Source organism: Amblyraja radiata, unplaced genomic scaffold (genome assembly GCF_010909765.2).
Source record: "Amblyraja radiata isolate CabotCenter1 unplaced genomic scaffold, sAmbRad1.1.pri scaffold_1100_ctg1, whole genome shotgun sequence".
Lineage (NCBI taxonomy): Eukaryota > Metazoa > Chordata > Chondrichthyes > Rajiformes > Rajidae > Amblyraja > Amblyraja radiata.
In genome coordinates, this window is record NW_022630282.1 from 7,338 (window position 1) to 27,543 (window position 20,206).

General features: G+C 47.0%; 1 long non-coding RNA gene across 2 annotated transcripts; it reads left to right on the top strand.

Annotated features, from left to right (window-relative positions):
* The first annotated feature begins 791 nt into the window (after positions 1-791).
* LOC116969743 lies at positions 792-19,900 on the top strand. 2 transcript variants are annotated; one of them, XR_004410914.1, is made up of 4 exons: positions 792-857; positions 1,257-1,356; positions 1,503-1,574; positions 19,473-19,900. It is a non-coding gene; the product is annotated as an uncharacterized LOC116969743 (long non-coding RNA). The 2 variants fall into 2 exon arrangements; XR_004410913.1 differs by lacking the exon at positions 1,503-1,574 and having other exon boundaries at positions 803-857.
* The last annotated feature ends 306 nt before the right edge of the window (positions 19,901-20,206 follow it).

A 20,206-nucleotide genomic window follows, 5' to 3' on the forward strand; every position in this document is an offset into this window, starting at 1 on the left:
GGATGCATGATATTATTGCAACATATTTTACAACATCACCCAATATTCATCTTTTGACGTAAGCCTTGGCATCCTCCGCCGAGTCAAAGTCTTTCTCCACACCTTGGTAGCTGATCCGGAGTCGGGCCGGGTAGAAAAGACCGTAGCGAACTCCCTTCACGCCACGCAGCTGTTTTCTGACCTGGTTGAAGGCTTCCCGGGCCCGGGCCACCTTAGCAGTGTGGTCGGGGAAAACGGAGATCCTCATCTCACCGGTATCGATCTGTCGAACCTCTCTCGCACGCCGTAAAACATTTACACAGTCGTTGTAGTAATGGAACCTGGGTCGTGATTGCTCACCGGGTCGTGGTTTTGGCTGTGTGGATCTGTGCGCCCGGTCCAGTAGTGGGTCTTAGTCCAGCTTGAACTCGTCCTTAAGCAGGGTGGTGATAGCAATGAAATTGATGACGGTCTCCTAAGGAACCCCCGCTAATCTTATGTTGTTGCGACGCGATCTTTATTCGGGGTCCTCACATTACTTGTCCAAGTTAAAAAAAACTCAGCAGTTAGACGCTTGATCTGGATCTTCAGCTCAGCAATCTCGTCCGTACAGGCAGAAAGTGACTCCTCCATTATCCCCACATTACCTTGGAGTATGGCCAACTCAATGTCCGTAGCAACCTTATCGTTCGCGATAAGGCCCGTCTGCGGGGCTGGGACTCTAGCTGGCTGCCTCTCTGTTCCAGCCGGTCTCTGAGGTCAGGTTCAAAACTCCTTCTCTAAGATCCTCAAATTTTTCTTCTTCCAGATTAAGGCTTCTTCCAGATTAAGGCTTTGGTTACCACCTCCTGCACACGATCAGTTGGTTCGCCCTCCAGGTGCACCTCATCCAGTTTTCCAGGCTGTTTGGGTAATTTTCAATCAACATTTGTCATGTTTGCTTTGCCCAGGTTTCAGCATTAGAAGCCAATGTTTGTAATGTTTCCTGGGTGGGATTTGCCGGTTTTACAAAGTGTGTTAATATCTTTGCCTGCCTCGTGATACCCTAAGTGGGTTCTGCTCTTTCAGAACCCACAGATGGTGCAGAGTCTGGGCCATTTTATAAATGACTCTAACAGCGACTGCAAAGGAATCTCTTCGTCTCGATTGATTCCTGTGCTGGTCGCGATTCACATTATTACTGTTGCTCAATTACTGTTATTATATTACATTACTCTTATTACATTACATTATTACTGTTACCAAGGTGCTCACCAAGTCTTTGTTTTTTTTTCCAGCTTGCAAAGACCACTTGCCGAACTCTTCCCGACTGGACAACGATTTTCCAGTTTCGCTATCGCTGTAGCTTCATCAGGGAAAGAGATCTACTTCTAGCCGGTAAGGGGTTTTTAAGGGTAGGTTGATGTTCCTCCCTTTCTAGGCTTGCCCCTCCCATGTGCTGAGTACTGGTGTTAAGGTTCAATTTGCTTCAAACAGATGACAACACAAAAGTTAGTAATACAGGAACGTCTTTATTTCGCCAGGTGGGTGTGGGAGTCGACTCTCACAGTATGTAAAATACAGACTACAGAGTCTCTCTTTCTCCACACACGGAGGTAATGTTCGATCAGACATATTTATATACTAATATTCAGCAATTCAGCAATTCTTTATCTTACAAAGCCATTGTACATATATGGTTAAAATCAGAAGATTGACTGCTTCTTCCGATAGAGGAAATGTTCGGCCATATGTTGTTATGCTGAAGGAGCTATTTTTGCAGATTTATGTACTCTTGTATTTTGACCTTGTTGATTAATTGTTTGCACACTACAATCTGTAGCGTAAAGGGTAAGAACGAGTTGTCTGAACATCTTTGTGGTCGTTTATATCATAGAGCAAAAACATTCATGTTGTTGTGCTGTCATCTCGCTAGTGTTGTAGAAGAAAGACAAAAACATTCATGTTATTGTGCTGTACTCTTGCTAGTGTTGGAGGAGAAAAGTTAAGCATTCATTTATTGCTGCTAAATCTGCAGCAGAATACATTTTGTCACTTCTAAATCTTTAAACTCTTTCATTCCTTTCTCTTTATCATATATGACAACGTTCACAGTCCACGGTAGGTACACAATGGTCTCAAGCATTTAACAATAAAAATCAGAGCGATGATTAACAAAAAGATAGAGCCATAATGTAACACAGTACCCCAGAGTCCATCAAACCAACTGAATGGCCAGCAGCTCCCATTTCCTTCATTGTACTCATGCATGTCACTGTCAACCTTGTAAAGAGCTCAAACGTACACAGGTTGAAACACAAGCATCTTTATTGTTCAGGTCATTAACTTCTATGCAGGTCATTACACATTCACACTGCTACTGTTACTGGTAAGCAGTGGGTAGGATCTTACACGATGAATGCTATAATTAGGCGGGGTTATAATTACTAGGCATTATAATTGGCTAACATGCAATAGCCAATCCACATCTCTTCTTGTATAAATGAAAGACAGGTAAAGCATTGCAACTACAATAAGTAAATAAAATGTTAAATGCAAATTGCCACATCTAATACTAATGGGGTTAAACATAATCGCCATTTCTAACAGGTGGCTTGCTAACCCGCCCGGTCCTCGTACGGTGAGGAGCAGCCTCATCAACCTTTTCCTCCGAAACGTTGAGGGTGCGTTTCGGTGAGCCCGAAGGGCTATGGGGAGACATTGTGGGGGAAGACCATCGCGGGGCCACCGGTGAGCCGGTTACAAAAGGGGAAGAGGGATGGCCACCTGGACCTGTTGAACCTGAGAAATATTGCGAGAGATAACGTTTTAGGTTTAGAGGAACAACTCCAGGACTGTTTGGAGTCTGTAGACTGGGAAATGTCCAATAACGTTTTAGAGGAACAACTCCAGGACTGTTTGGAGTCTGTAGACTGGGAAATGTTCAAGGATTCGGCAACGGACTTGAACGAATACGCCTCAGTCGTTACATACTTCATTAAGAAATGTGTGGAGGACTGCATCCCCATCAAAACCTTCCGAGTGTTTCCCAATCAGGAACATTGGATGAACTTTGAGATCCGCACTCTTCTGAAGACCAGACACAGGGCATTCATGTCTGATGATACAGTGGTCTACAAGAAGTCCAGATACGACCTTGGTAAGTCCATCAAAAAGGCTAAAAGGGACTTCTGCTCGAAACTGGAGGATGAGACAGATGTTCGGCAGCTGTGGCGTGGTCTGAATGCAATCACCTCCTACAAGGCGAAACCAGGAGGCAGCTCGCATGTCGGCGAAACATCACTCCCTGAGGAGCTCAATGCGTTTTACGCACGCTTTGATAGGGAGAATACTGATGTGCCTTCCCGAGCCCCCATTCGCTGTGATGGTATTTCAGTCTCAGTCACAGAGGCCGACGTCAGGAAATCCTTCAGAGGGGTGAACCCCCGAAAAGCACCTGGACCTGATGGTATATCCGGTCGTGTTCTAAAAACCTGTGCGGACCAACTGGCTGGAGTTTTTACGGACATTTTCAACCTGTCACTACTGAGGTCTGAGGTCCCCACCTGCTTCAAAAGGGCATCAATTATACCAGTGCCCAAGAAGAGTAAGGTGACGTGCCTCAATGACTACCGACCTGTGGCACTAACGCCTGTGGTGATTAAGTGCTTCGAGAGGTTGATCATGGCGAAAATCCACACCTACCTCGACAAAAACCTGGACCCACTGCACTTTGCTTATTACCACAGATCAACGGTGGATGCGATCTCCCTGGCCCTCCACTCTGGACCACTTGGACAACAAAAACTCATATGTCAGACTGTTATTCATCGATTACAGCTCGGCATTTAATACTATCATCCCCTCCAAGCTGGTTACCAAACTCGCAGAACTGGGTCTCTGCGCATCCCTCTGCTATTGGATCATCGACTTCCTCATCCACAGACCACAGTCTGTTCGTATTGGTGGAAATGTGTCAGACTCGAAACAATCTGCACGGGAGCACCTCAAGGCTGCGTTCTCAGCCCCCTGCTGTACTCACTCTATACTTATGACTGCGTAGCCGGTCATAGTGCGAACTCCATCATCAAGTTCGCTGACGACACCACTGTTGTGGGACGTATCACTGATGGGGATGAGTCCGCTTATAGAAGAGAGATTGAGCAACTGTCCATATGGTGCCAGCGCAATAACCTGGCCCTCAACACCAGCAAAACCAAGGAACTGATTGTGGACTTTGGAAGGAGAAGGATGGGGACCCACAGTCCCGTTTATATCAACGGGTCAATGGCTGAAAGGGTCAAGAGCTTCAATCTCCTGGGCGTGCACATCTCTGAAGATCTTTCCTGGTCCGAGAACACTGACGCAATTATCAAGAAAGCACATCAGCGCCTCTACTTCCTGAGAAGTTTACGGAGAGTCGGTTTGTGAAGTAGGATTATCTCTCACTTCTACAGGTGCACAGTAGAGAGCATGCTGACCGGTTGCATCGTGGCTTGGTTCGGCAACTTGAGCGCCCTGGAGAGGAAGAGACTACAAAAAGTAGTAAACACTGCCCAGTCCATCATCGGCTCTGACCTTCCTTCCATTGAGGGGATTTATCGAAGTCGCTGCATCAAAAAGGCTGGCATTATCATCAAAGACCCACACCACCCTGGCCACACACTCATCTCCCTGCTATCTTCAGGTAGAAGGTACAGGAGCCTGAAGACTGCAACAATCAGGTTCAGGAACAGCTACTTCCCCACAGCCATCAGTCTATTAAACCTGGCTCGGACAAACTCTGAACATTAATATCCCATTATTTGTTATTTGCACTTTATCAGTTTATTTATTCATGTGTTTTGTAGTAAATGCCTATTATGTTCTGTGTGCTGAAGCAAAGCAAGAATTTCATTGTCCTATCAGGGACACAGGACAATAAACTTGAACTTGAACTAGGTTCTCCAGCCCAGCGCCTGATGTCCTGCCAAACGCGACCTCCGCTGCCCATCACCCAGGATCATTTAAAGCCCCAAGTTTTCAACCCCGCCGTAGTTCAAAAGCGCGTACAGTCCAACCGAGACTCATGAAAAACGCACTTACAACAAGACCAGCAAGCCACTTAAGCCACTCATTCAAGGCAAAGTAGTCCGTCTACAGACAGACAAGTGACATACCAAACTGGGGTACATTTGTGGCCCCGCAAAGGAACCACGTTCCTACCTGGTTGATGTCGGTGGTACCATTTATAGACGCAACCGTCAACACCTCCTTCCTGTGAAGGAACGGCGTCCGGCGCTCCAGGTCCTGATGCACCTCCGCTCAACTTTAACGTGATCGCTGTTCTAGCCGCGTTCCAGTACCTGCAGCTGCTTGTCCTGTCCAATCCCTTACACAGGTTGAAACACAAGCATCTTTATTGTTCAGGTCATTAACTTCTATGCAGCTCATTACACGTTCGCATTGCTACTGTTACCGGTGGGCAGTGGGTAGGATCTTACACTATGAATAATATAATTAGGCGGGGTTATAATTACTACGCATTCTAATTGGCTAACATGCTTTAGCCAATCTACCCGGATCTTTTCAATTTCTTGTGAAATATTGGTAGCAAGGTCAGTGATATTAGAGGATTCATCAGGGATTATAGGCGCAACACTCTCATCTTATTATAACACAGGTGCCTCCTTGTTGATCTTTGCGGGTAACAGAAAACAGGAACTGGATGTCTTTATGCGGGGCTATGGAGAAAAAGGCTGAACATAGGTCAATTACTGGAAAGTTGTCGGTTTTTGCCGTTATAGATGACAGAATAATATTGATGTCAGGTACTAAAGGAACAATAGGAATCACTGTTTTAAATAGCTCTCAGGTCTTAGACAAGACACCATTCATTACATCTTCCCACTTTCGGGATTGGCAGAATAGGAATATTACAGGACTTTGCTTTTCACTAATACTCCTTGTTGTAATAAAGATACAATGACCATACCTACCCATTCTTCAGCCTCTGGGCAGCACCCTTTTTTATAGTCACTTTATGTTCAAGGGCTGAATGCACTCATCCCACATGATTCTCATGCTTTGCCCATAGTTCAGAGGGTGCTTGGACCAGAGCCATTGGTAACCTTGGCGGATCCTCAGTAGTCAGCTGTTGTTTTTCAAAAATACTGTCCCATTCCTTTCTGACCCATGTGATCTTTCCTTCTGTGTCATTGGCAACTTTAAAACATGAATTTTCTGTTTGTCCTTCACCGTTTTTTATCATTTTTCCTATTTCTTTCGCTGTTGCTGGAGGTCTAGTAGCTACAGTTAAGTGTGACTCAGAGGTGTCCCCCATCTCAAATCAATCCCTTTGGTTTTCAGAGAGGTGGACCATTATTCCTAATCCCGGGACCTCAAAGAACAAATAACGGGTCACTGTTAATGGATCAAATTTATTCAACCAGGGGGAGACTCGTTCCTGGTATCCGGGATTAGGGAGGCACGTATATAATTCAGTGCAATGTGTTTGCTTATGTTCATGGCTGGTTTCAACAAGATACTGTGAATATTGGCCTTTAAAAAATGTTTTGTATGACTTCCTTTAACCTCCATTCTTGCAGGAGGATGTCCAAATTCATGATTTGTTTTTCCAGTTTGCAATTCTTTTGCAATAGGTTAGGTGTATCCAACGAGGATTATTTTCGACCTACAATGCTGTAGGTGTAGTCAGTAGTACTTGCAAGGGTTCCTTCCACCGTTCTCCCAATTCTTTTCCCATCACATGCGCACGCGTGGTTTAAGATTTTTCTTAAAAGCCGATTGACTGCCTATTCTGAGTAATCACTCGTGGCACGTGCCTGATTTCCACATAGATCGCCAATGCATTTCCGAAGAGTAAAGGAAAATAAAATAATTGTGTGCAACTCCACCCTCCCACAACTGCAACTTCTTAGAGACACTACCTTTTAAACCACATGAGACTCTACAAAGATTTATCACGTAAACGAGCAGCTCATTCAATGACATCCTATTTCAGCTGAATTATAGGATTCATGCAACATTCACAACGAACCAGTTCCACAAACAAGTACCAGTCTTTAAACTCACTCACTCGACACCCTCTTTAATGTGACATTCACTCACAAATTTCCACACCTCACGAAATATGCTGAATCTCAGATATTCACACACTTTAAAGCAATACAATTCTCACTCAAGAGTAAAACACAATTATACACACCTCAAGGAAATTATCCAAAACTCTTAAAACTTTGAATCGCCCCAAAATGTTCATACTTTGTTCATAAATACAGCACATACTGAAGAACTGTCTGTTATGCGCTCCCTCTGCTGGTGTTATAGGGTACGCACCTGTTTCTGTTTTCTGCTGATTGCAGGCGTGGCTGTGAGTCAGGAATCACGGGGTTAAAGGCTCCTGTATCCTATTGGCCAAGCTGCGTCGGGTGACGGGTGAATCATCTGAAGCTTAAATACCAGAATCTCCCAGGATTCTCTCTCTTGCCGCAGACAACTAATGGCTAATTACTGGCTAAGCATTAAGGGTCATGGAGAGAACCACCCAACAAAACAGGTAGTACAGGAGTGCTGGGAGAGAGGGGTGGCTCAGTCTGGAAGCTTCGGCTGGGTTGGAGGAGGTGTGGCAAGGGACATGGAAGTAGAGGACAAAGAGTTCTGCCCTGCAGTATTGTGGCCATCTGTCCCAATATGGTTACTGAACATCCCAAAAGTTGATCTGGAGATATGGGAGGCAAAAAGGAGGGAAAAAAATTCGGACCTAAAAACAGCATACCATAACCATATATATAATAGATACAGGGAACACCTCTTAATCTTCACAGATGGATCAAAGGACACAGTAGCTGAAACAACAGGGGCAGCTGTGGTAGTGCAAGGGATGAATGTTGAGATTTGCAAAAGAACAAATAACTATTTGGCAGTGTATACAGTGGAACTGTACGCTATTTTGATGGCAGTTAGGTGGATAGAACAGGTGCAACCATGCAAAGTATTAATATGTAGCGACTCATTGTCTGCAATCCAGAGTATTGGGTCTGGTGCATCCCATAGGCGGCCTGACCTAGTGTATGAAATTCTACTACTATTAAGCCAAGTAACAAGGAAGGGCAGTGACGTGACTTTGTTGTGGGTCCCAGCACACATTGGTGTGCTAGGAAATGAAAAAGTGGATAAATTAGCAAAAGAGGCCGTTAATAAAGAGAACATAGAGGTAAACTTACAATTATCCAAATCTGAAGGAAAACACATTGTGTGGAAGAAAATAAATCAGGAATGGCAACAATACTGGGAACAGGAGACAAAGGGGAGACACCTCTATTATCTACAAAACAGAGTGGGCATTACAGCAAGAAGAGGGAAAAACCGGAGAGAACAGGTAGTATTAGCAAGATTGAGGATAGGACACACTCACCTGAACAGCACATTAAAAATGTTGGGAAAACACCCTACTGGGCTGTGTGAGGAATGCCATCAGCCGGAAACAGTTCAGCATGCTCTAGTTGCATGTAGAAGATATGAAACAGAAAGAAGAGTTTTGATCAGTGAAATGAAGAAAATTGGAATGACAGATATATCAGAAAAGAACATTGTAGAGTATGGAGGGGAAGGAAAAGGAGTAAAGGTGTTGTTTAATTTCTTGAGGGCCTCTGGCCTTATAAAAAGGATATAATGTAAAGACATGAGGACTGTGGAGTGAAGCGAGAAGGTGGCAGCAATGCAACATTGTGGATGCCGGCTGCCGTAAAACTCCAAAGAAGAAGAAGAAGAAGGAGAAGATTCTCTCTCTTCTTCGTCGACCCTGACTTGTGAGCAGTCAGCTGTGAGAGTGTGAGCTGCAGAAGGCCTGGCCACATGGCAGAGAACTTTGTGTACTTTCACCATTCCTTGTTAACAAATATTGAATTGGGACGGATAAGGGCTGACCTTAGTGTTTTCGTGTATTTTGTTTCAGGGTTATATCTCTTTAGGCAGGTTTTAGAGTCTCTGGCTCGACGGTCCATTACGTGGCTGGCTGAGCACTGTTTAATTGTTTGTTAGTCCATCCATATCCCTGACTGGGTTGTTTAAATCAGGTTTGGGTTTTGTTTTCCATTGAATAATTAAAAGATTTTTGAACTTGAACCTGGTTTTTTGACTTATGTTACGCGGCTCTGAAGTACCTGCATTCGGGAGTCGTAACAAAATGGGGGCTCGTCCTAAGCTTTGAGGACCCTCGACATTTTTGGGGGGTTTTTTTGGTAGGCTTCTGGTGAATGACGAAGTCTGTGTTGTGAGGGAATTTTTTCTTCCCTGTTAGTGGTAGCATTTGTGCCCAGAGTTTAGCTGGTGGTTTGGTGCTACATTTGATATGGAATTGAAGGTGCAAGACTTTGTTGAGGCTCCTTGTCAGGAGTTGTTTGATAGGTTACTAAGGAGAGTTTGATTTTGCTGGCGGATAACTATGGCGTGTCTATTGATAAGCATTCGAAGAACAATCTCTCAAGACGGTGTTATGGTCTGCTTTGGTGAAAAGTGAGGTATTGCCTGGTTGTACAGTCAGTCCTCCATCTTCTATACAGCCTGGTCAGGACATAGAGTCAGTCATTAGGTTGAAGGAGATGGAGCTTGAGTCACAGAAAATGGCCTTGAAAAAGGATGAGCTAATGCATGTTCTTGAAATAAAACGACGAGGAGGAAACCAAGAGGGCTGAGGAGGAAACCAAGAGGGCAGAGATTAGGCTGCGGGAGAAGGAATTGGATGCCTCCCGGGTTTCTTCTAGGGTACGGCAGTTTGATATGAGCAAGAACATCCGCCTGGTTCCCCCGTTTAGTGAGAAGGATGTGGACACGTATTTCACAGTGTTTGAACGGGCGGCTTTGTCCTTGAAGTGGCCTAGGGACGTGTGGATCTTGCTATTGCAGTGTGTACTTGTGGGTAAAGCACGGGAGGTGTACTCGTCTTTGTCTGTTGAAAGCAGTCTGGAATATGAGTGTGTGAAGTCTACAGTATTAAGGGCTTATGGATTAGTTCCAGAATCGTACCGGCAGAAGTTCCGGCGCTTTAGGAAGTTTGATAGTCAGACTTATGTGGAGTTTGCTAGGGAGGAGAATGCACTTTTTGACAGGTGGTGCGCTTCTCAAGGAGTGAAGGATTTTGAGCTACTGCGGGCCTTGATGATTATGGAAGACTTTAAGAACTGTCTCCCTGAGAGGGTTGCTATTTACCTTAATGAGCAGAAGGTGAATGAGGTGTCTAAGGCCGCGGTGTTGGCAGATGAGTATGTATTGACTCATAAATCTGATTTTGTTGGGCGATCCTATAGTTTTGGTGTACGGCCGGTTGATCGTGGTGGTGTCGCCGGTGGCAGTGTCAAACCTGTTTCTGTGCTTGCAAGTGGCAGCACGTTGATACAGGGGGAGGTCCAAGCTGATAAGGTTGACGGAAATTTGAGGACTAAGGAAGGTCCTGGGTGCTACTATTGTAGAGGGAAAGGGCACATGTTAAAGTTCTGAAAAAGAAGGATGCAAAGCCTGTGGCTTTGGTGGGTACACAGAAGACACCTGTGGTTCCTGAGGTGCCTGAGTTTGATGAGTGTGGGAATCATTGTGCGTTCATCATGAATGGTTTTGTTTCTCTAGAGGATGGGGGTGATAGAGTTCCAGTATCCATCTTGCGTGATACTCGTGCTACTCAGTCCTTTATATTGGATAGTGTACTGTCGATTTCTGGGGAATCATCGGTTGGGTCAAGTGTCCCAGTGGTAGGATTCGGGATGGATGACATGGCAGTGCCTTTGCATACCGTGAGTCTCGAGTCCGAGTTGGTTTCAGGCCGGGTAACTGTTGGGCTACGGCCGTGTTTTCCCGTTGGGGGAGTTTCTGTGATTTTGGGGAATGACTTGGCAGGAGGTAGAGTTTTAGTTACTCCTGAGGTGACGGCTGTTCCGATGGTGCAGAGTCCTGATAGATTGGCTATGCAGCATCCGAGGGTCTTCGCAGCTTGTGCAATCACGAGGGCTATGGCTAAGAGCCAGGCGAAGTTTGAGGATGTAGTGGACCTGAGTGAGAGCATTTTTGGGGATCAGGATGATAAATCCTGTGTTGTGAAGGGTGCTTCTACATCTCAAGATGGGGTAGTGTCTGGAAATGTGCCGGTGTCGCTGTCACGTGACCGGCTGGTTGAGGAGCAAAAGTGTGATCCAGGTTTATCTGATCTGTTCGACTGCGCGGTGCCTGAGGGGGACATGGATTCCACAGCAAAGGGGTATTTTCTAAGGGATGGCTTACTGATGCGAAAGTGGTCTCCCTTCGATATATCTGGGCATGATGATTGGAGCGTGGTTGATCAGATTGTGATAACTCGTCCGTATAGGGACGAGATACTTTGTTCGGCTCATGATGGTCCTCTGGGTGGACATTTGGGGGTCAATAAGACGTATGACCGTATCTTACGGATTTTTCTTTGGCCAGGGTTGAAAAAGGACGTGAAACGGCACTGCAGGTATTGTCACATTTGCCAGGTGGCAGGAAAGCCGAACCAATCGATTGTTCCTGCGCCTTTATATCCAATCCCTGTGGTCGGTGAGCCGTTTGAGCGGATACTAATTGATTGCGTGGGTCCTCTACCTCGGACAAGGGTGGGCAACAAGTTTTTATTGACAATTATGTGTGCGTCTACCCGCTTTCCGGAGGTGGTCCCTTTGTGTAGAATTACTGCCCCTGCAATTGTTAAGTCTCTCACTAAGTTTTTTTCGTTGTTCGGTTTGCCCAAGGTTGTGCAGAGTGACCAAGGTTCCAACTTCATGTCGAAGGTTTTTGGCCAGGTAATGAAGTTGTTAGATATTAAGCATTGTTACTCCAGTGCGTATCATCCTGAGAGCCAGGGAGCTCTCGAGAGGTTTCACCAGACTTTGAAATCTATGTTGAGGAGTTACTGCCTGGAGTTTTGAAAAATACTGGGATGAGGGGGTTCATCTACTTATGTTTGCGGTGCGTGAGGTCGTGCAGGAGTCATTAGGGTTCAGTCCTGCTGACCTGGTGTTCGCGCATACTGTACGTGGTCCGTTGAGGGTCCCGAAGGAGAAATGGTTGCAGGAGGATACAAACCGTAGTATTTTAGACCACGTCTGTACTTTTCGGTCTAGACTGAGGAGGGCATGCGAACTGGCAATGGGTAATCTTGCTACTGCTCAGTCTAGGATGAAGGACTGGTTCGACAGGAAGGCTTCTAGTAGGAATTTATCTCCAGGTGACAAGGTCCTGGTGTTGTTGCCTATTCCTGGTTCCAGTCTGCAGGCTCGGTATAGCGGTCCCTATCAGGTGGTTCAGAAGGTTGGTGAGAGGGATTACGTTATTGGTACCCCTGATCGGAGGCGTAAGACTCAGCTCTGTCATGTCAACATGCTGAAGCAGTACCATGAGCACGATGTTGATGGGGAGGAACTGTGTCCGTCGGTTTCGTCTAAGCCTGTTTTGGCTGCAGTGGTGCTGCCCCCTGACACGGGTGGTGATGTGGGTGAGGCACGGTTGTCTGTGGCAATGATGCAGGGTAAGCTGTGTAACTCTGAGGCTTTGGAGGCGCTTCCCTTGCGGTTGTCTCATTTGACTGGAAGTCAGCGGGGTGATCTGCTTGCTTTGGTGGAGTCAAATGGGTCACTGTTCTCGGAAGTGCCTTCTCAGACGTCTGTGCTGCAGCATGACATTGACGTGGCCGGTGCTGCGCCAATTAAACAGCATCCGTATCGGGTCAACCCTGACAAGCGTCATCGTCTAAGGAGTCAGGTTGACTATATGCTGCAGCATGGCATTGCTGAACCTAGTTGTAGTCCGTGGAGTTCTCCGTGTCTACTGGCTACGAAGTCTAATGGGGAGGACAGGTTGTGCACGGACTTTCGGAAAGTGAATGGTGTAACTAAGCTGGATTGCTATCCTCCTCCACGGATGGAGGATTGCGTAGATCGTGTGGGAAGTGCATATTTTGTGTCTAAGTTGGACTTGTTAAAAGGGTATTGGCAAGTTCCTTTGACTAGGCGGGCGAGGGAGATCTCTGCGTGCGTTACGCGTGATGACTTTCTTCAGTACACGGTAATGGCATTTGGGATGCGCAATGCGCCGGCAACCTTCCAACGGTTGGTGAACATTGTATTGTCTGGTTTGTCCTTCTGTGAGGCATACCTTGATGATTTGGTTGTGTGCTCCAGGTCGTGGATCGAACACATCGGTCATCTGAAGGAGGTATTTCATCGTCTAGCGGGGGCAAACCTAACGATCAATCTGGGGAAGTGTGAGTTTAGCCAGGCCACGGTAACGTATCTGGGTAAGGTGGTGGGCCGGGGTCAGGTTCGCACTCTCGAGGAAAATGTGGGGCATATTTTCGCATTTCCTGCTCCAACCTCTAGGACTGAACTCCGTAGGTATCTGGCTATGGTTGGGTACTATAGAGGATTCTGTCCAATCTTCTCTGCGGTGGCTGCCCCTTTGGCGGATTTGCTGAGACCGAAGGTAGCTTTTGTGTGGTCCGCAGAGTGTCAGCAAGCCCTTGATCATACTAAAAGTCTTCTGGTGCGCGCACCTGTGCTTGCGGCACCTGATTTTGAGCGTCCATTTAAGCTGGCAGTGGATGCTAGTGACCGTGGGGTTGGTGGAGTTCTTCTTCAGGATGATTCAGATGGGGTGGAGCAACCAGTTTCGTACTTCTCTAAGAAGTTTAATCGTCATCAGAAGTGGTACTCCACCATTGAGAAAGAAACCCTTGCTGTTTTAATGTCTCTGAATCATTTCGAGGTTTATGTTGGCTCCTCGAATGTCCCTGTCATCGTACTCTCGGAACATAATCCTTTGGTATTTTTGCAGAGTATGAAGAATAAGAACCGGCGGTTAATGAGCTGGAGTTTGCAGCTGCAAGACTACAACCTGGAGATCATGCATATCCGTGGCAAAGATAATGTCTTGGCTCATGCATTGTCGCGCCAGTGATGTCTGTGCTACTGAATAGTTGCTGAAATTTGGTGGTGTTTTTTAGTTCATTTTCAGAAACTTATTCAGTATCTTAGGATGGGGGTGTTATGCGCTCCATCTGCTGGTGTTATAGGGTACTCATCTGTTTCTGTTTTCTCCTGAGTGCAGGCATTGCTATGTCAGGAATCACGGGGCTAAAGGCTCCTGTACCCGATTGGCCAAGCTGCGTCAGGTGACGGAAGACTCATCTGAAGCTTAAATACCAGAATCTCCCAGGATTCTCTCTCTTCTTCGTCGACCCTGACTTGTGAGCAGTCTGCTGGTGTGAGCTGCAGAAGGCCTGGCCACATGGCATTGAACTTTGTGTACTTTCACCATTCCTTGTTAACAAATATTGAATTGGGACGGATAAGGGCTGACCTTAGTGTTTTCGTGTATTTTGTTTCAGGGTTATATCTCTTTAGGCAGATTTTAGAGTCTCTGGTTCGACGGTCCATTACCTGGCTGGCTGGAACACTGTTTAATTCTTTGTTAGTCCATCCACATCCCTGACTGGGTTGTTTAAATCAGGTTTGGGTTTTGTGTTCCATTGAATAACTAAAAGATTTTTGAACTTGAACTTGGTTTTTTGACATGTTATGCGGCTCTGAAGTACCTGCATTCGGGAGTCGTAACACGTCTGAACCCAAAAAATACTTTTACACGTAGAAACATAGAAACATGTAAAATAGGTGCAGGAGGAGGCCATTCGGCCCTTCGAGCCAGCACTGCCATTCATCGTGATCATGGCTGATCGTCCCCTATCAATAACCCGTGCCTGCCTTCTCCCCATATCCCTTGACTCCACTAGCCCCTAGTGCTATATCTAACTCTCTCTTAAATCCATCCAGACTTGACCTCCACTGCCCACTGTGGCAGGGAATTCCACAAATTCACAACTCTCTGGGTGAAAACGTTTTTTCTCACCTCAGTCTTAAACGACCTCCCCTTTATTCTTAGACTGTGGCCCCTGGTTCTGGACTCTCCCAACATTGGGACCATTTTTCCTGCATCTAGCCTGTCCAGTCCTTTTATAATTCTATATGTTTCTATAAGATACCCCCTCATCCTTCTAAACTCCAGTGAATACAAGTCTAGTCTTTTCAATCTTTCCTCATATGACAATCCCGCCATCCCAGGGATCAATCTCGTGAACCTACGCTGCACTGCCTCAATCACAAGGATAGAAACATAGAAATTAGGTGCAGGAGTAGGCCATTCGGCCCTTCGAGCCTGCACCGCCATTCAATGTGATCATGGCTGATCATCCAACTCAGTATCCCGTACCTGCCTTCTCTCCATACCCCCTGATCCCTTTAGCCACAAGGGCCACATCTAACTCCCTCTTAATTATAGCCAATGAACTAGCCTGAACTACCTTCTGTGTTTTTCTCACCTCGGTCCTAAAAGACTTCCCCCCTCATCCTTAAACTGTGACCCCTTGTTCTGGACTTCCCCAACATCGGGAACAATCTTCCTGCATCTAGCCTGTCCGACCCCTTAAGAATTTTGTAAGTTACAATAAGATCCCCCTTCAATCTTCTAAATTCTAACAAGTACAAGCCGAGTCTATCCAGTCTTTCTTCATATGAAAGTCCTGACATCCCAGGAATCACTTGCGAACCTTCTCTGTACTCCCTCTATGGCAAGAATGTCTTTCCGCAGATTAGACCAGAACTGTACGCAATACTCCAGGTGTGGTCTCACCAAGACCATGTACAGCTGTAGTAGAACCTCCCTGCTCCTATACTCAAATCATTTTGTCCATCCTCAAATTAGGAGACCAAAACTGTACACAATACCCTAGATGTGATCTCACCAGAGCCCTATACAACTGCAGAAGAACCTCTTTACTCCTATACTGAAATATTCTTGTTAGGAAGGCCAACATTCCATTAGCTTTCTTCACTGCCTGTCTCTCTATCTATCTATCTATCTATCTATCTATCTATATCTGTCTCTCTCTCGCTCTCGCTCTCGCTCACGCTCTCGCTCTCGCTTTCGCTCTTCCTCTCTCCCTCCAAATTTGTCCGAGGGGGTGAGCCAGAGGCCCGTTAAATGGTCAACGACACAGCCCTCTCGTTTCCAAAGATCATTTTACGTGGCAAAAGGTTACAATAATGAACTTTAAATTCCCTTGTCTGAAAGAGCCGTTCTGCCTACTAGAATCTTTGGTTCTGTGGGGACCGATGTGCAGAATTTGTAATCTACTGTGCGGGCAGTAATGTGAGCTGGGGCGTTCCGCTGGGAGACTTTGGTGTGGCCACTTGTATGGGCATTGCACTTGATAATAGCCAGTTGGACTGTGATGGCTATGGGGCCTTTTCACGGGGCGAGTTGACGCAAGATGTCACCAGAGTGAAGAGGTCGTGGTCCAGCACGAGTCTCGCACGATATAACGGCTGTAGATAAAGAATTCCCACGGTACTCGGCATTTCTGTTATTTGTGCGAGTGACTTGTCCGTTTCCCGAGCTTTCGCGTTAAATCTTGAATGAACATCGTGAACTACACGTGACGCAAATTATGTAACTTTTTTTTTCACACACTATATATATCCTCCCTTGGTTGAATTGGCTCATTTGGAGACATATTTTACTGTGTATGTGGGAGACACAGATGGACTGAGCACAGTACCTCGGTCTTACTTTGTGTGGGAGAGGGGGAGAAAGAGACGTACACTCACAGAGGCAGAGTCTCTCAGCCTGTGTAAGAGGGAGGGAGAGAGAGAGAGAGGCACACACAAGGTGGATGTGAAATCTCACCTGCCTGTTTCAGTGACAGACACCCGCCGCCAGTAAATGAAGACACCCCCATCTGTCTCCCCCTCCTCTCCCTCGACTCCCCCACCTTTCCCTCCCAACTCCAATCCCGTCCCGACCCCCTGGGAAACTGAATAGAGCAACAATATAGATATAGAAACTGAAACAATATAGAAACTGAATAGCGCAACATGGCAAAAACATCTCTGACACGCTTTACCCCCTTTCTTTGAGATTTTCTGGGAGCCATCTCTGCAAGTGTTCCTGTTAAAAAGATTATCCAACAATGACAATTAGGTGGGACGTCCTCGAAGGACACATGTTCCCTTGTCGATATTTTTACTCACCTTCTGTCCCCTCTGTCCAGCTTCCGGGTTTACCGTTCGCAGGAGTTCCCACGCGCTATATCTCTAAAATCTGAAGTTAGGTAATGTCTAAAGGAACTGCAGACGCTGGTTAATGCTGGTTAATACGCACAGAAGGACACAAAATGTTGGTGTAACTCAGCAGGTAAGTCAGATCTGGGAAGAAAAACATAAAAAGCTGGAGTAACTCAGCGAGTCAAGCAGCATCTCTGGAGAAAAAGAATAGGTGACGATTCGAATCGGAGCCCTTCTTCAGACAGCCTAATCGGAATTGAGTCTGAAGATGTGTCTCGTCCCGAAACATCAGCTTTTTTCTCCAGAGATGCTGCTTGACTCGCTGAGTTACTGCAGCTTTTTGTGTCTGTCTTCGGTTTAAACCAGCATGTGCAGTTCATTCCTTACACGGGTCTCTGTACAACATTGATTGGTACCGTTCTGGACCCCTGGACCCGAGGACTCCGACCTGTATCTCTCAAAGAAGTACATGTGAAAAATTTCTCACGGACCATAAAAATGCGTAACCTTTCAGTAAAGTCCCTTTTAAAGTCCCTTTTAAAGATTATAGTTATTTTCTTGAATCTCATTAACATAACTCATGAATAAGTTGATGTCCATATGCGGATGCAAATCTTTATTTTTATTTATTTTTTAAATTCAATCCCACAGAAGATAATTTTTACTCACCTTCTGTCCCCTCTGTCCAGCTTCCGGGTTCACCGTTCGCAGGAGTTCCCACGTTACTCGCAAGAGTTATTACGGATATCGCACTGGCCACTACGTTCATATAATGTTGCAATGCTCAACCACAAGTGTACAAGTCAATCTTGGAGAAATTCAAACTTTCTTGAATTTTCTCCCGTGTGACCAAGTTACACGACTACCTGCCGTTAGCGCTACGGTGGTCCACGAATGCCGTACTGTTATCGCACGAGGTTCCCACGATGTTAAACTCCGGTTAACTCTTGCGTCAAGTCGCCCCGTGAAAAGGCCGCTTAAGACGTGCAGTAGCTGGTGCAGTAGCCAGCGTTGTTAAGTTGCAAAAGCCTTCTTTTTGTTGGAGTGAGAGAGAATTGCTGCGGTGCCTTGGCAGAGATGCCAGCAACAGTAGTTTAATGTATCTTTCGTTCCATAGATGCTGCCTCACTTGCTGAGTTTCTCCTGCATTTTTGTCTACCTTCCTTATTTACTGAGGTAAATCTCCACATAAACTACACGTCTGGGGGTAAAACTGGGGTGAATGATGTTACAAACATCTGCTGATTTACTGTTAAATCTCCACATAAACTACATGTCTGGTGGTAAAACTGGGGTAAATAATGTTATAAACATCTCTCAGTGTCTGCCCTCCCTCCCCCTCCCCCTCTGTAAATAATAAATAAATCCACATAAACTACAGGTCTGTGAGAAAAACTGGGGTAAATGATGTTACAAACTTCTGGTTGTGGATATATGAGGTGAATAAACTCGATCTGTCCCCCACTCTTCCCCCTTGCTGAACATTATCAATAAACCCCCGTCTAAGGGGGGGGGGGAATCAATAAACTCTCCGTCCACCCTCCCTCTCACCACCTCTGTCTCCCCCTTGACTTCTCCTTCCTTAAGTACCCTGCGATGTAGACCATCAGGCTCTGGGGATTTATCAGCCTTCACTCCCATCAGTCTATCCAACACCATTTCTTGTCGAATGTGAATTTCCTTCAGATCCTACGTCACCCTACATCCACTGGCCATTAGTACATCTGGGAGATTGTTTGCGAAGACAGATCTAAAGTACCTGTTCAACACGTCTGCCATTTTCTTGTTTCCCATAATAAATTCACCTTTTTCAGTCTTCAAAGGTCCAAACTCTTCACATACCCATCCACGTTCCCCACAAACACTGGCGGGACAATGCCAGGAGTCGCCACCGTGACGTCAGGTCGCCGGTCGTGCGCGCTGTGCATGTGTGGGGCGGGGGTACGTCACGGGGACGGGCGGGGGTACGTCACGGGGCAGGGCGGGGGTACGTCACGGGGCAGGGCGGGGGTACGTCACGGGGACGGGCGGGGGTACGTCACGGGGCAGGGAGAGGGTACATAATGGGGCAGGGGGGGGGGTACGTCACGGGGCTGGGAGGGGTTATGTCACGGGACAGGGCGGGGGTACGTCACAGGGCAGGGGAACCCCCTTCTTCCTCACCCAACCCCCTCGCTTCTCCACCGAACCCCCTCTTCCATCCCCCTCTCACCTCAATCTCCTCTCTTCTCCCCTTCCCCACTTGCCTCCTCGCCAGCTCTCCACTCCTGCCTCTCCCCCTCCTCTTCACCCCCTCCTCTCCCCGCCCCCCGCCCCATCAAGCACTAGTAATGTTCACGCGTTAGTAACGTCCTGTTTGACAGCTTGTTGACTTTCTGTGTTCCCCTCCTGCAGGGTTTAGGGGCCGTTGCTGTGGATGGAGAAACGGGGACGTGAGCGGCCATTGAGGACAGCCAGGGTGCCGGTGAGCCCCCTTCTGCTCGGTGTGCGGGCCGAACTTGGAGGGGCTGAGCTTTGATGGAGGACCACATGACGGGGCACATCAATGGGAAGCGTTATGAGAGTGACGTGTGTGGCAAGGCCTGCCGGAGCCCGCGCCAGCTGGAGATCCACTGGTGGGTTCACACGGGCGAGAAGCCCAATGCCTGCTCCACTTGTGGCAAGAGCTTTGCCCGTCCTGTGGTTAGGGCTTTACCCGCCTTGTCCACCTGCTGGAGCATTGGCGAGTCCACACCAGCGAGTCCACACCGGCCAGCGCCCCTTCACCTCCCCGCTCTGTGGCAAGGCCTGTGTCCGCTCCTCCAGCCTGCTGCCACACCACCACGTGGATAGGCGCTGTTTAGGCAAACACAAAATGCTGAAAGGAATGGGTCACGTTTCTGGTCGAGACCCTCCTCTATCTGGACCCGAAATGTCACCCAGTCCTTCTCTGCAGAGATGCTGCCTGTCCCTCTGAGTTACTCCAGCATCTTTTGAGGGTGAGAGCGTCGCACTGATGGAGGGGAGGGGAGGGAGCGTCGCACTAAGGGAGGGACGATGGGGGAGCGCCTCGCTGCAGCAAGGGAGAGGAGGGAGCGCCGCATTCTGGGAGGAGAGGGGAGAATGAGGGAGCGCCGCACTGCGTGGCG